Source organism: Pseudorca crassidens, chromosome 6 (assembly GCF_039906515.1).
Source record: "Pseudorca crassidens isolate mPseCra1 chromosome 6, mPseCra1.hap1, whole genome shotgun sequence".
Lineage (NCBI taxonomy): Eukaryota > Metazoa > Chordata > Mammalia > Artiodactyla > Delphinidae > Pseudorca > Pseudorca crassidens.
The window spans coordinates 12535713-12552496 of NC_090301.1; the positions used below are offsets into that span (position 1 = coordinate 12535713).

The 16784-nt window shown below is 33.9% G+C and overlaps 1 long non-coding RNA gene across 1 annotated transcript in view; it reads left to right on the plus strand.

Moving 5' to 3' along the window:
* LOC137225752 (uncharacterized) overlaps positions 1-16784 on the plus strand; it is a 73303-nt gene that overhangs the window by 8831 nt on the left and 47688 nt on the right. The window contains exon 2 of the long non-coding RNA XR_010944010.1: positions 3266-3367. This is a non-coding gene — a long non-coding RNA (uncharacterized lncRNA). The remainder of the gene's footprint in view (positions 1-3265; positions 3368-16784) is intronic.

Consider the following 16784-nt stretch of genomic DNA (forward strand, 5'->3'; position numbering starts at 1 on the left):
AAAGGTGATGTTTATAAGACATTTATTTTAAATATAAAGATATTTAACAGTAGAAAGTAACAAAATGAGAACAGATATAGGAGGGAAATTCTAATCAAAAGAAATATGATAAAACACTATAAATATTTTTTAAACTTTAAGTATTATTTTGAGCTAAAGAGAATCACTTCACAAAAATGTTATGTGATAGATGAGAATTATATAACAATTTTTAATTTAAACAAAACAAAAAAAGTTTTCAAAATATTTGAAGGCAAAAATTTACATAACTTTAATGACAAATGGACTAATGCATAATTATTGAATATATCCAAATGCCTTTTTCAGTAACTGATCAATAGCGTAGTCAAAAAAAATTAAAGAAGCACTAAGGATATAAAGTTATACAATATTTAAATAAAGTTAACAAGCTTCATCATATATATATATATATATATATATATAGCATGCTTTACCCAACATTTGCAGAATACATATTCTTTTCAAGCATACACAGAATATTAATAGGCACAGACCATATGGACCATAGACTGGACCATAAAACACATTTCAACAAGTTCCAAAGGATAGCTATTATACAGAATATATTCTCTTACTTTCCCAAACATATATGAACTATCCTTCCACTGAAAATCTACATCATCTTGTGCTTTTGTTTTGCAATTACAATTCATCTTGTTTTATATTATTTAATTCTGCATTTCTCTCATCATCATATTTTTCACCTATCCCCTGCCCTATTTCTTAGATCGTGAATTTTCTGTTGTTAAGGTCTATGTTTTTCTCATGTTGGCATTCCCATTCATTCCTAATACAGTGCCTGGTACTCAGTCAAGGCAGTAAATAATGTGTATTTGTCTAATTTAATTTAAGTTTTGTAGGATGGACAACCACAGCCAGATCTATGTCTGTAGAACTCTGTGTAGTCAGTTATTCTCAGCATATCTGTGAGAGAGGAGACATTTGGGTACAAGAAGACCAGTGATATTTATACTATGAGCTTTGAGATTTCTGACTCTACTGTTGCCTAAATATATCTCATCAGGATATGTTGGTTTTGTTCTTATCTCCTTTAGTTACCTAAAGTGTAACATATATAACCTCCTTACAAAAACGATTTCTGTAATTCTAGTGTTTGAAGGACATTACAATCATTAATTTAGCTGAATTAATAGTATAAGATGTTTAAGGAAATACCCCAGAAAAAACGAAAAGGATGTATGCTTCATATTTGTTTATAGTAGATAGTGTCTGAGATCCAATTCACAACAAATTTCATGGCTATGTTATAAATATCTCTAAATAGTATAGCTAAATGAAATATTTCAAGGATACAGCAAAGTATAGAGAGTATAACAATTTGTCAAATCATAGCTTATTTCAATATTAGCATCACATATTTTGATGCCAACAGATATCACAGATGTAACAGAAGACCATGATTTGTCCTCACCCATCAAATAAGGTCTCTTTGTTAGAAACTCTGACTCTGTTTTAACTATAGGAATCTAAACAATACTACTGTAATACACCCTGGAACTATAACACATTATTAAAAGCTATAATAGATCAAAAAATCTTCCTTAGCCTAAGGAGAGTGTTAGATATCTATTTAATATACTTAAAAAGCCCATTGCTTGATTGTGACCATTCATATATTTTTTAAAATCACCAGCCTCTATCTAAATACTCACCCTTTTATTTGGGGGGAAATATGTCTATAATTTAATTATAGAATTGTAAGAATGTAAAGATCAAAAAAATGCTTGGAGAGTTGGCTGTGAACACAGTACTCAATTTCATATATTGGAGATGACATTATTAAAGCTCAATAAATAATATGCTCTCTGTATGTGTCAAATTGGGTATGTAAAAGGATAGAGTTATGCCCATGGAAAAAATATATACATAATTTTCTAAAAGTGAAATAGGCTTGCACTAATCTTATTTTCCACATCACAGTCATTTGTTTTTAGCATATTGTGTCACACATCATAACTAGCACTCATCTCTGAAATCCTAATGGAAGATCACGACCATTCTAGGGAATAAAGAAAATTAAAAATTAATTGCAGCCCATCAAGGCTAAAACTGTTCCAAAAACGTCTGTCTCACAGAGGTGGAGTTTAGAATGGTGGTTGGGTGGTTGCTGGTGGCTGGAGAGTAGGGGAAATGGGGAACTAGATGTTGATCAAAGGGTACAAACTTATAAGATGAAGAAGTTCTGGGGCATCTAACATATAGTATGGTGACTATGGTAAATAATACTGTATTGTAGACTTGAAATTTGTAAGAATAGTAAGTCTTATATATTTTCACCACACACACAAAAGGTAAATATGTGAGGTGATAGAGGTGTTCATTAATTTGATTGTAGTAGTCATTTCACAATGTATACACATATCAAATCATCACATTATACACCATATATATATACAATTTTTATTTGTCAGTTATCACTCGATAAAACCGAGGATTTTTTTCCCTGAATCCAAGAGAGGTAAGTATAAGAGTAAAAGTAAGAATTATAAAAATAAAAATCTATACACAATAAAGAAAAGTAACAAATTCAAATGTCAGTTCTTTGAAAATATTAAGCTAATATATTCTTACTTCCTTTTAAAAAAATTATTTATTTAATTTATTTATTTTTGCATTGAGTCTTCGTTGCTGTGCATGGGCTTTCTCTAGTTGTGGCAAGCAGGTGCCACTCTTTGTTGCAGTGTGCCGGCTTCTTATGGTGGTGGCTTCTCTTGTCGCAGAGCGCAGGCTCTAGGCACGTGGGCTCAGTAGTTGTGGCTCGCAGGTTCAGTAGTTGTGGCTCATGAGATTAGTTGTTCCGTGGCATGTGGGATCTTCCCAGACCAGGGCTCGAACCCATGCCCCCTGCATTGGCAGGCAGATTCTTAACCACTGCACCACCAGGGAAGCCCAAGCTGATATATTCTTTAGCAAGACATTTAAAAAAACAGAGAGAGACACTTCTATTTCACCAAAGAGTGACAGAAGTAAAAATAAGAATATCACCTCAGAATCTACAGGCACTTAAAGAAAAATCAGTTCTATTACCTGACAAGATGGATAAAGCCCACCAACTCTCACTGCACACTACTTGAGGACTCTAAAAAGTAAACATAGGAGGCAGATTGAAGAGATCTGAATTGAAGAGATTGAAGGGATTGAAGCTAAAACTCAGAGGATGACTAATACAGCAGTGATGAGTCTCATATTTATTCCCCTACACTTTTTTCCCATTTTTGACCAGAGGATCAGTTAACAGCTTCATTACAATACCTGTGGACAGCATTATCTTTGAGAAGAGCTCAACTTTTGGCCAGAGAACTAAGAAAAAGAGACCTTCAAGATGGTGAGTGGAGGGTTTATGTCCTGCTTAGCTGTAGTTTTTCATTTTCATTTTATGAATAGATCACAATTAATTTACCCATTTCAACAATGGCTGACATTTGGGTTGGTTTTGGCTTAGAGTTTTGCAACAATGGCATGACAACTATTTGCATATCTTTCTTGAGACACAAGTGTGCTAATTTCTCTAAGGTGATGTTGCTGAGTTCTGAAATTTACTAGATTCTAGGGACTTTCTACACCATACTAATTAAGAATTATATTTACATTTCTGGTTTTCATTATGATTTTGCATAAAGGACAAATTTTGGATCTCATACTCAGTGACCAAATTATCTACTCTCATTTTAGATAATTGTTAGTTCAGTTATGATATATTATTTTGTCAGAATAGTAAGCATACTTACTTAATAAAGAGTACAAAAGGCTGCACACTAACACTTTTAACTTTGGGATACTCACAATATACTTTTGTTTTTACTAACACTACATATGAGAGGTTTCTTTTTCTTTTAAAAATGGCTCTGTGTGTGTGTGTGTGTGTGTGTGTGTGTGTGTGTGTGGTAGAGACAGTTACTTTGGAATAAAATTTTTTTAAAAAATTCTAGTTTTATTTCAAAATTGAGAAATAACTCTTCATGCCAAATGTTGATGCTACTTTGCCTGCCATTAAATGACTCTTTTATGATTCTTTTATCCACCGGGTGGTGTTTCTAGAGTTTAACCTCAGAATATAATGGAAATTAATTCTCCTTTCCTTGTTTTTATGGTGTTAAATTATTATCAATCATCACTCACTTCCTAAAATTTTTAGAATAACCCTATTATTTTCATGTTTTTACAACTCTAAAATGGCATGAGGTCTCTTGTGATCATTTTTAAAGTTAGTTGTGTCAAATTTTAGAAATACAAAGTACCATTTGTACAGAATTATATTTGAGATAAAACAAAAAAAATACCAGTGTTTTCAATGCTTGAGGCTAGAAGAAATGAGTAGTGTAAATTCTTAATTGGATATCAACAAACTGCATGGTTCATGTGCTCTCTTTTATGATACACTAAAGTATTTTATGTCAAGTATAAATTTATTATCAACGTAGTTCTCACATCATACATTCACGATTAATTTTAAGATATTATGCACACAAGTCTGAATACTTCTTGACTCTGTGTTTCATCTAGGTGTGTCAAGTTATTGTTGGGAATTTTCCCTTGAGAATGTTACACTGATAGGAAGTTTCAGCTCTGTGTATTCTTCATTCTGTTGCTGATGTGTCTCCCCCAAAATCTGCCATTTCACTTTAAATACTAAATGACAGATTATCCCTTTGTAACTCAGAAGCAGCTTAAAGTCTGGCTCATGTTTTACTGAACTAAACAACATACCAACTTTTATCACATATTATGAAATCCAGGAATTGGTGGTTTTTGCCCTGTAGCGTTTCTTTCTCACCCACTCACCTGCCCTTCAACATCCTCCTCCAACTTTCCAAATTGTAGATGGCAACAGATCAATGAAAATGGCACTGTTTATATAGCAACACTCCTTTAGGCATAATCATCATTCAGTTACTAATTCACATCAAATAACAGGTCTAAAAAGAACTGAGACCAGGCCACCTCAAGGCAGTAATAAAGGCAGAATCATCTGAGAGATGTGAAGAGGGGCAGAGTGTGAAATTGTTGGAGAAGAAACAAAGCACACATTGAAATCAGATGACATTTTTAAAAGACTATCTGTTTTACTTACTGTGATTCAACAGTGATCAAATGGGCCCTTCCTCACTCTTCGGACTTGTCTTTGCCTCACTAACTTTGACCTGCTATATCAGTTTCTCAAAAGAAGCCAAACTCGCCCTGCATCAGGACCATCACATACGATGTTCTCCGTACATGGACTTCTTTCCTCACCACTCTTCACATTGGGTCTTGTTCCTACCTTCCTAGTATCAATTTAAACGCAGTTCTTCAGGGCATCGCGTCTCACTACCCAATCTAAAGTAGTGCTTGCCAATATTATTGCTCACAGTACCTTTTCATTTTCATTTATAGAACTTACCACATTTTGAGATCATGTTTTAATTTGTTTAACTTTAGAGTAAATGAAATCACCAGAATCACTGTACCTACCACCTATACTTGGCTCTACTTTCCTTGACCACTTAGTGATATGCTTTATTTTTGTTTTATTGATTGTTTTGAAAATTCATGGAAACGATTTAAAAGGAAAACATTCACTCACAAGTTTAACATTCATGCATAACTAAACATTTTACAACATTGTTAAGGAGAAAAAAATTAGAGACAATCTCAGTGTTATCAGTGGATAATATATAAAACAATTGTAGTATATTCATATAAAATACAACAATTAAAACTGGATATACAAATGTGCTATTGCCATATATATGTATTTATATGAATAATTTTAAAAACAATTCTTGTTTTCTTATAACCTTGCTGATACTAGGTTATAATTTTTGTCAAACTAGTGCATCTCAAATGGTATCTAATTTTTTAATACATGTTACCTTGATCACTAGTGAAGTTGAGACCCTTGTTATAAGGTTTGTTATATAAATTTTTTCACATATTTATATACTTTCTTAATTTTACTGATTTGTAGGCATCTGTTATATTTTGATCATTAATTTTTTAATTAATTTTACTTAGTAAACGTTTTTCCCTTTCAATGTATATACATTAAACTATTTTCAGCTCAAAAATTTATTTTCAGTTAGATATGGAATATATATTCTCTTTAGTGATGAAAAGAAGGTAGGATCTGATCCAGACCAAGATTTTTATGCACAGGATAAATTGGTCACCCATGACTCTGCTCTTTTCCACTTAGATGACTGATGAATAACCTTCTCAGATCTTTGAATAATTCTGCCCCTCAGAAGGGACACAGTCTAATTGCTTGTTTCCAGTAGATTTTCTTGGAATATACCTTTGTTGTGATGTGGCTTCTTCCTCCCACTTTTTTTCTCTGTTCATCTCTCTGGAACTCTAAGCAGAGTAAATACACGCCAAACCTCATTTCTTTACCTGTTATATATTGAATGTTTGCTCCTATTCTGTTTATTCTTGAGTTGTTCATGTGACACCCATCCTTCAAAGTGCCTTCTGGTAGGAAGGAGAATCTGTGATAATTTCCCACTACTATCCACACTCCTCAACTTCCTGTCTCATTCTTTCCAAAGTTTAGTGATGGGAAAGGTGGGGTGGGGGAATGTGAGAAAATAGAGCCATTACTGCAGAGTCAAGAATAATCAAAGGAGAACAGATAATATCTGCTCAGGTTTCTGCTTGCCATAACTCATGGACTTTGAGTGAGGGACAGAGAAGAGAGAGTAAGAAATGTCTCTTCTTTTGTATGGTGTTTTTTTTTTTAATTAAATAAAACACATTGTCATATTTTTCTAAAGTCTGTATGATTTCTCAGTCATGTTCTATCTGCCTGATAATTAGCATCAATTCTTTTCAAATTATAGTTGTAGACAGTCTTGATTGCACTTATCCTTTTTATGACCCTACTGGCATTTTGGAGAGGTTAGGAGAGGCTGCAATTGGAACTGCTATTCACATGTCATCTTGTACCCTGAGTAGTCAACATCTCAATGACAATTCTACCTTGCTTATAGCCTTTAGATATATGACACCCAAGGCAAAATAATAGGAAATGAAGTTGTGTCTTGGTGATAAAATATAATTTCTTTCTCTCTTTTAAAGGTTCACTAAATAAGGTAAAAGTTGCACCTCATAATACAGTGAAGTGTCTTAATAAAATTCATATAAATAGTAAAATAAACAAGACATTGAGATTTCTGAATCAATTAGATGTTTCCCTGGCCATCTTCTCTGATGGGCTTCTGCTTTTTGCAGTGTGCAAGTGCTGATGTAGAAAAATTGTAAAACTGACTGGGGGGTAAAAATCAGCACATCGTAAAAGGGGAGCACGGAGTCAGTGATGTAGAAACACAGGGAAGAAGCTGCTCAGCTGGGGCTGCAGTATTGGAAATGGCTTCATTAAGCTGTTAGGAATTAGTCTAGATCTTAGAGGAAGAGAAAGGTTTGGGAAAGTCTACTGCGTGAAGAGAAAGTAAGAAGCGGATGTTCAAGAACCCTGCCAAGACACTTGGAAGAACAACATAACTAGTAAATATCTATTTCAGCAATTGTTGTAAATAAAAAAGCACAATAAATAAAATAGATATATATTACTTTCCCCCAGTAAAATTATTCACAGTTGATATAGATGTTTCCTTTGTAGCCTGATTTTACTCTTAGAATATCATGAACATCTTAAATGATTTTCTACAAGATGATATTTTAAGGTAGCAGAAGGCATTATTTAACAAAGCAATAAGTTATTACTAAATATTTTACATGTTAGCTATTTCTGTATTATCAAAGTGCTTCACTGAACACACATATACATATGTCTTTTGTATATGTATATATGTTTGTATGGGTGAGTGTGTTGAGGGAATTCTGGAATTTCTCTTTTGCTTCATGGATCCATTAACTTCATTTCCAAAAATTCATCTTTAGGAACTGTTTTGTATAAGGATACAGATGTATCTGTGTTTGGTTGCTTTTTGAACCTTGTTTATAACGACTAAAAAATAACTAATCTGAATAACCAAAATGAGGGTATAGACAATAAACAATGACACAATGACACATTCATATAGTAAAATACCATGAAAGCATTAAAATGATGATATACATGTGTATCCTTGTTATACTAAACATAAAAATAGATTTCAAAAGAATATATAAGGTATAAACCTATTTGGAAATAAAATGTGTGTGTACATAAACTTTAGAGAAATATTTAGAAAGACATACAATACTATGTTAAGATAAATTATTTGTAGTTTATAGGACTTCAAATAATTTTTTTAAAGTCTTACTTTATCTATGTCTGAATATCCGATTATTCTCCTCTGTATTTGTTTAAGTATGAGGGAACAAATTGTTAAAAAAGCACAATTAAAAAATATATATATATAGCTTGTGTGTGTGTGTGTGTGTGTGTGTGTGTGTGTGTGTGTGTATGTTAATCTTTTAATATCTGGGAGCAAAAGTTCTTTCTCATTATTCTTTTACACAACTTTCCTGGCTTTTCACACTTTAGTTTTTAATATAAAATTTATATAATTTTGTCATTTTCTGAAAGTCCATCACTATCTTTATTGGAATTTAAAAAATAGAAAAGTATAGGGGCTTCCCTGGTGGCACAGTGGTTAAGAGTCCACCTGCTGTTGCGGGGGACATGGGTTCGTGCCCCGGTCTGGGAGGATCCAAAAAAAATTAAAAAAAAAAAAAAAAAGTATTTACTCACATATTCTCTGTATAATTCATGTACATGTCTTATTAAATTTATTTCTCTGGCATTTTTACTTTATATTATTCATATTTATTACATATGATTTATATTTTATATGTATATATAATACATGCTTATTTATTTTGAAGTTAATAATCATAATAAATTCTGTTGCTATTTCTAACAGTTTATCAGCTGATTTCCTTCAGCTTCTACTTCGAAAAGTCTATCAAGAAAAACTGATGACTTTTGGTTTCTCCTCTACAGTAGTTGTATGTCCTAATTATTTTCTTTACCTTCTTACATTGATTCTGATTATAAAACAAGGCTAGCTAATGTCGGTTTTGGTGATACAATTATTTTTTTCCTGACTTTAATGGACATATCTATTCTATTACTTTAAAAATTTTATATTAGATTTAGTGGAAGACAATAGTAAACATGTTAAAGTTCTATCCTTTGATTACTATTTATTTTGTTTATTTGTGCTTGGATTTTTTTAATAATCAGAACAGAATTTTCAGGTGTTAAAATTATGTTTTTGGCACATCTGTTGAAATAATTCAGTATTTTTTGTGTGGTATCTATCATGTATTACTGTTTTAAAGCTTCATTCATTGCTTATCTCAATTAACAGTAGCAACTTAATGCTATAGCTTAATTTATCTTGAAAGCATTTTTTAAAGTTTCAGCAATTTACTCTTTTTCAATTGAAAAGTAAATGGTTACCATGGTTAGAAAATCTATTCAAGCAAGATTTAATTGTACTAGTGTTAATGCCAACCTAGCTTATTTGTATTGATTTACTAGGGCTGCTGTAATAAAGTTTCAGAGACCGGGTGGCCTAAACAACGGAAAGTTACTGTCTCACAGTAAATTTATTGTCTCTCTGGAGGCTGGAAGTCCAAAATCAGGTTGTAGGTAGGGCCATCTTCTCTTTGAAGACTCTAGAGAAGGACCTGTTTATAGCCTCTCTTCTAGTTTTCAGTAGGTAGTTCATTGGCTTGTAACAGCATCACTCCTATCTTCCCATGGAGTTGCGTCCATGTGCAAGTCTCAGCCTAAATTTTCTGTTTTATAAAAAAATGGGCCCACCCTAATAATTTCAATTTAACTCGATTACCTCTGCAAGACCCTATCTCCAAAAAGATCGCATTCTAAGGGACTGGATTCAAATATATCTTTTTCAAAGGATACAATTCAACCCATTACATTTATTTCTCATTTCAGAAAATATTGTTCTACATTAGATAAGATGATATTTTTTAATAATATAAACGAGTAACATGAGTAATTTTTCAAATAACAAGAAATATCTTTGGTTCTGCGAAACTTTTCTGAGTAAAGTACCATGAAATTCATCCAACTTCCTACCCAAACTTCTTGCCATATGAAGTACTGTCTTCTTGGGAGGCAATAACATTAAAGAAGCATGATTGGATTATCTGATACTAAACTATCAGTAAATGAAAACTATCTGTAATCTAGAATTTCATTTAACGCTCAAGTTTATCATGCTTTGGAAAGTAACTTTTTTGTGTATATTAAAAATTGCCTTCCCATATTTTTTGTGGTAGTTAGGATAGCAGTCCACTTGAAAAGAGGTTTTACATGGTATATACATTTTCTAATTTTTTCCTTGTTAGTTATGTAGTGAATACAATTCCCACTTCTGAGTTGGAACTGTATCGTACCTGTTATTTACCCATTTCAAGTGTACTGCATTTTGTGCACAGTAAGAGGTGTATAAATGTTTGTTAAATGAATACACAAAAGAAACAGATGAATTGATCAACAAAGAACTATTGTATAGCACAGGGAACTCTACTTGGTACTCTGTAATAACCTATATGGGAAAAGAATCTGAAAAAGAATAGGTATGTGTATATGTATAATTGAATTACTTTGCTGTACACTTGAAACTAACACAACACTGTAAATCAACTATATTCCAATATAACATACAAATTTTTAAAAAGAAGTAAATGAATTGACAGTGGTAAGAAGCCATACATTTTATCTATTTCATGCTTCAATTTATAGAGCTGGCTTTAATTCTAATGATGCATCTTATTACTACAATTAAAAAAATACTGGTTTGTGTTTTTCTTTGAAAACATTTTTCTTAGTGTGGATATTCCATCAATCATTTATTTATCGTTTTGCAGTCACTGTGATTGAATATCTCCTTTGTAGTGGGCAGTATTCTATGTGTTGAGGGCAAGGTAATGAATACAGTGAACTAAGTTCCTGGATCATGCAGATGAAAATAGTAGAGGAAGATGTTTAAAATCAGCTTTATATATATATATATATATTTTTTTTGCACTTAGCTCTTAATAAGAGAGTCCCTTATGTCTTATGGCCCCATATAACACTGTGTGTCTTTAACAGAGTTTCCCCAAAATTTTGTGTATTACCACTTTGTAAAACAAATGAGAGATAACAGTGTAACAAATTGTGTGAAAGTTCCAATCAGCTAACCCCCATGAAGCATCAACTCCTCCTTGCACAGTTTGTGGTTTATTGCCCCCACCCCATGCACAACAGAGATAATACTGTGGTTAGCCAAACACAATGAGGAGAGAGCAAGAAGCATGAACCTAAAGCCCCTGATTTGCTTAGGGACTTGATTTAATTTGCTGTCATGTCTCTCTGTTGCAAGACTCCCACATATGAAACGAAACTGGACTAATGCACTTCTTCAGAATGCTGCAATTATGGGATCATACAACTCACAAAGATTCAAAGTCTTCAACACAACCTTAGTTTTTTGGCCAATTTATTCAGTAAATAATACAGATATAGATGCTTTATTTCAGACCCAGTAGTTAGAATAGGATTTGGACCTCCAGATTATATAATGAGTTTACTTCTAACTATAGGGGACTTGATCCAACTCTTCTTTAAGAAAGGCATTAAAACTTCTGCATCGTATTGGTTATAATTATGTTAATCCCCTCTCCAAAGTAAGTCTTTCTTCCCAATAACTCCTTATGAAGACATGTTATATTTAGGTAACTGTAAGTCATTAGATTTGGCCCATTTCCCTTGGCTTTTTCTTCTAATGTGGAGCTGTTCTGGAAAGAGCATGAAAACCTTGGAGTTTAAATCCAATCAGACTTTTCATCTGCAGAAGACAGAAATAACTCCCACGCACCAGGGTTGTTGTAACTATCAAATATGTTTTCACATCTTAGAAAAGCCATTATCATTCAACATTTTAGCTAACATTTATTGAGCTTGTACAATATTCTAGGCCCTGTTCAAATTGCTTTACATATATCGTTCTATTCAAATCCCCCAATAACCCTACGAAATAGATACTATTATTATCCTCATTTTCAGATGGAGGAACTTTGGCACACAATTATTATGGAAGGGGTCAGAATAAGAACACAGGCAGTCAGATACCAGGGCCAATGGTTTAGGTTGTCTGTGGCACATGCAATAAGGGGAGGCAATCAGCTGCCAGGGAATTTGAGATCAGTTTCAAGAAGGCAGCAGCCTAGAAGTGTAGACACAGTCAAGCTAATAAGGGGAGAGAAAGGGGATGTGCCTATAAAGGGTGGCAGTTAAGCTACCACATGGCATGGGTGGCACCATGTTCTTAATTAGTCCAACCAGGCACACAATTTACCATGAATTCAGTGCTTCATTGCGAGACCAGAATATAGTTCTCAGGCCATAGCTGAGGAAACAGGCTAGGAGTGAGTCCCAACTTTGGCAGAAAGAAACAAAGATTGCAAGTCTAATATAAATTGAGCCCAAGGAAAATGGGGAAATAACAAAATCTGGGTAGGGAAAAGAATGGGATTCAGCTACTGCTAGAGGGATGTCAAGAAGGGATTGTCCTAGGACCTGGAGGACTGAACCCTTGCTTTGGCTTAACTACTCTTCTTCACATGTGCTGATGATCACAGAATCCTCAGTATTTAAGCCATGACTTCCATCATGGTCAAAAGTTTAGGTTCTAGGAGGACATCTTCCAGGTTCAACAGAAGAAAACACTAGACTCTGGCCTGTTGTTAATTACCATGATGATTTGTATATGGTGGAGAGCAAACATCTTCATAACTGCATTAAGGTGCTAGGGCTACCATAACATGGTACCAGAGACTGGGTGCCTTAAACAACAGAAATATATTTTCTCACAGTCTTGGAGGATAGAAGTCCAAGATCAAGGAGTTAACAAGGTTGGTTTCTTCTGAGGCCTCTCTCCTAGGTTTTTGAATGGCCTCCGTCTCCCTGTGTCTTCACATGGTCTTCCTTCCATGTGTGTCTCTTAATCTCTTCTTTCTTTTTTTTTTTTTAACATCTTTATTGGAGTATAATCGCTTTACAATGGTATGTTAGTTTCTGCTTTATAACAAAGTGAATCAGCCATACATATACATATATCCCCATATCTCCTCCCTCTTACGTCTCCCTCACTCCCACCCTCTCTATCCCACCTCTCTAGGTGGTCACAAACCACTGAGCGGATCTCCCTGTGCTATGCGGCTCCTTCCCACTAGCTATCTATTTTACATTTGGTAGTATATATAAGTCCATGCCACTCTCTCATTTCGTCCCAGCTTACACTTACCCCTACCTGTGTCCTCAAGTCCATTCTCTATGTCTACATCTTTAATCTTGTCCTGCCCCAGATTCTTCAAAAGCACCTTTTTTTTTTTTTTTTTTTTTTTTTTTAGATTCCATATGTATGTGTTAACATACAGTATTTGTTTTTCTCTTTCTGACTTACTTCACCTAGAGTCTGTATGACAGACTCTAGGTCCATCCACCTCATTACAAATAGCTCAATTTCGTTTCTTTTTATGGCTGAGTAATATTCCATTGTATATATGTGCCACATCATCTTTATCCATTCATCCGATGATGGACACTTAGGTTGTTTCCATCTCTGGGCTATTGTAAATAGAGCTGCAATGAACATTGTGGTACATGACTCTTTTTGAATTATGGTTTTCTCAGGGTATATGCCCAGCAGTGGGATTGCTGGGTCGTATGGTATTTCACTTTTTAGTTTTCTAAGGAACCTCCATACTGTTCTACATAGTGGCTGTATCAGTTTACATTCCCACCAACAGTGCAAGAAGGTTCCCTTTTATCTATACCCTCTCCAGCATTTATTGTTTGTAGGTATTTTGATGATGGCCATTCTGACTGGTGTGAGGTGACACCTCATTGTAGTTTTGATTTGCATATCTGTAATGATTACTGATGTTGAGCATTCTTTCATGTGTTTGTTGGCAGTCTATATATCTTCTTTGGAGAAATGTCTATTTAGGTCTTCTGCCCATTTTTGGATTGGGTTGTTTGTTTTTTTGATATTGAGCTGCATGAGCTGCTTGTAAATTTTGGAGATAAATCCTTTGTCAGTTGCTTCATTTGCAATTATTTTCTACCATTCTGAGGGTTGCCTTTTATTCTTGTTTATGGTTTCCTTTGCTGTGCAAAAGCTTTTAAGTTTTATTAGGTCTCTATTGTTTATTTTTGCTTTTATTTCCATTTCTCTAGGATGTGGGTCAAAAAGGATCTTGCTGTGATTTCTGTCATAGAGTGTTCTGCCTAGGTTTTCCTCTAAGAGTTTTATAGTGTCTGATCGTGCACTTAGGTCCTTAATCCATTTTGAGTTTATTATTGTGTATGCTGTTAGGGAGTTTCTAATTTCATTCTTTTACATGTAGCTGCCCAGTTTTCCCAGAACCTCTATTGAAGAGGCTGCTTTTCTCCATTGTATATCCTTGCCTCCTTTATCAAAAATAAGGGGACCATATATGCATGGGTTTATCTCTGGGCTTTCTATCCTGTTCCATTGATCTATATTTCTGTTTTGGTGCCAGTACCATACTGTCTTGATTACTGTACCTTTCTAGCATAGTCTGAAGTCAGGGAGTCTGATTCCTCCAGCTCTATTTTTCTTTCTCAGATTGCTTTGGCTATTCGGGGTCCTTTGTGTTTCCATACAAATTGTGAAATTTTTTTCTACTTCTGTGAAAAATGCCATTGGTAGTTTGATAAGGATTGCATTGAATCTGTAGATTACTTTGGGTAGTATAGTCATTTTGACAATGTTGATTCTTCCAATCCAAGAACCTGGTATATCTCTCCATCTGTTTGTATTATCTTTAATTTCTTTCATCAGTATCTTATAATTTTCTGCATACAGGTCTTTTGTCTCCTTAAGTAGGTTTATTCCTAGGTATTTTATTCTTTTTGTTGCAATGGTAAATGGGAGTGTTTCCTTAACTTCCCTTTCAGACTTTTCGTCATTAGTGTATAGGAATGCAAGAGATTTCTGTGCATTAATTTTGTATCCTGCTACTTTGCCAAATTCATTGATTAGCTCTAGTAGTTTTCTGGTAGAGTCTTTAGGATTCTTTATGTATAGTATCATGTCATCTGCAAACAGTGACAGCTTTAATGCTCCTTTTACGATTTGGATTCCTTTTATTTCTTTTTCTTCTCTGATTGTTGTGGCTAAAGCTTCCAAAACTATGTTGAATAATAGTGGTGAGAGTGGGCAACTTTGTCTTGTTCCTGATCTTAGTGGAAATGGTTTCCGTTTTTCACCATTGAGAATGATGTTGGCTGTGGGTTTGTCATATACGGCCTTTATTATGTGAAGGTAAGTTCCCTATATGCCTACTTCCTGCAGGGTTTTTATCATAAATGGGTGTTGAATTTTGTTGAAAGCTTTTTCTGCATCTATTGAGATGATCATATGGTTTTGCTCCTTCAATTTGTTAATATGGTGTATTACATTGATTGATTTGCATATATTGAAGAATTCTTGCCTTCTTGGAATAAACCCCACTTGAACATGGTGTATGATCCTTTTAATGTGCTGTTGGTTTCTGTTTGCTAGTATTTTGTTGAGGATTTTTGCATCTATGTTCATCAGTGATATTGGCCTGTAGTTTTCTTTCTTTGTGACATCTTTGTCGGTTTTGGTATCAGGGTGATAGTGGTCTTGCAGAATGAATTTGAGAGTGTTTTCCCTCTGCTATATTTTGGAAGAGTTTGAGAAGGATAGGCGTTAGCTCTTCTCTAAATGTTTGATAGAATTTGCCTGTGAAGCCATCTGGTCCTGGGCTTTTATTTGTTGGAAGACATTTAATCACAGTCTCAATTTCAGTGCTTGTGATTAGTCAGTTCATATTTTCTATTTCTTCCTGATTCACTCTCATATGGCTGTGCTTTTCTAAGAATTGTCGATTTCTTCCAGGTTGTCCATTTTATTGGCATATAGTTGCTTGTAATAATCTCTCACGATCCTTTGTATTTCTGCAGTGTCAGTTGTCACTTCTCTTTTTTCATTTCTATATCTATTGATTTCAGTCTTCTCTCTTTTTTTCTTAATGAGTCTGGCTAATGGTTTATCAACTTTGTTTATCTTCTCAAAGAACCAGCTTTTACTTTTATTGATCTTTGCTATTGTTTCCTTCATTTATTTTTCATTTATTTCTGATATGATCTTTATGGTTTCTTCTTTCTGCTAACTTTTTTTGTTCTTCTCTCTAATTGCTTTAGTTGTAAGGTTAGGTTGTTTATTTGAGATGTTTCTTGCTTCTTGAGGTAGGATTGTATTGCTATAAACTTCCCTCCTAGAACTGTTTTTGCTGCATCTTGTAAGTTTTGGGTCATCGTGTTTTCATTGTCACTTGTTTCTTGGTAGTTTTTGATTTCCTCTCTGATTTCTTCAGTGATCTCTTGGTTATTTAGTAGCATATTGTTTAACCTCCATGTGTTTGTATTTTTTACAGATCTTTTCCTGTAATTGATATCAAGTCTCCTAGCATTGTGGTTGGGAAAGATATCTGATACAATTTCAATTTTCTTAAATTTACCAAGGCTTGATTTGTGACCCAAGATATGATCTATCCTGGAGAATGTTCCATGAGCACTTGAGAAGAAAGTGTATTTTGTTGTTTTTGGATGGAATGTCCTACAAATATCAATTAAGTCCATCATGTTTAATGTATCATTTAAAGCTTGTATTTCCTTTTTTATTTTCATTTTGGATGATCTGTCCATGGGTGAAAGTGGGATGCTAATGTCCCCTACTATTATTGTG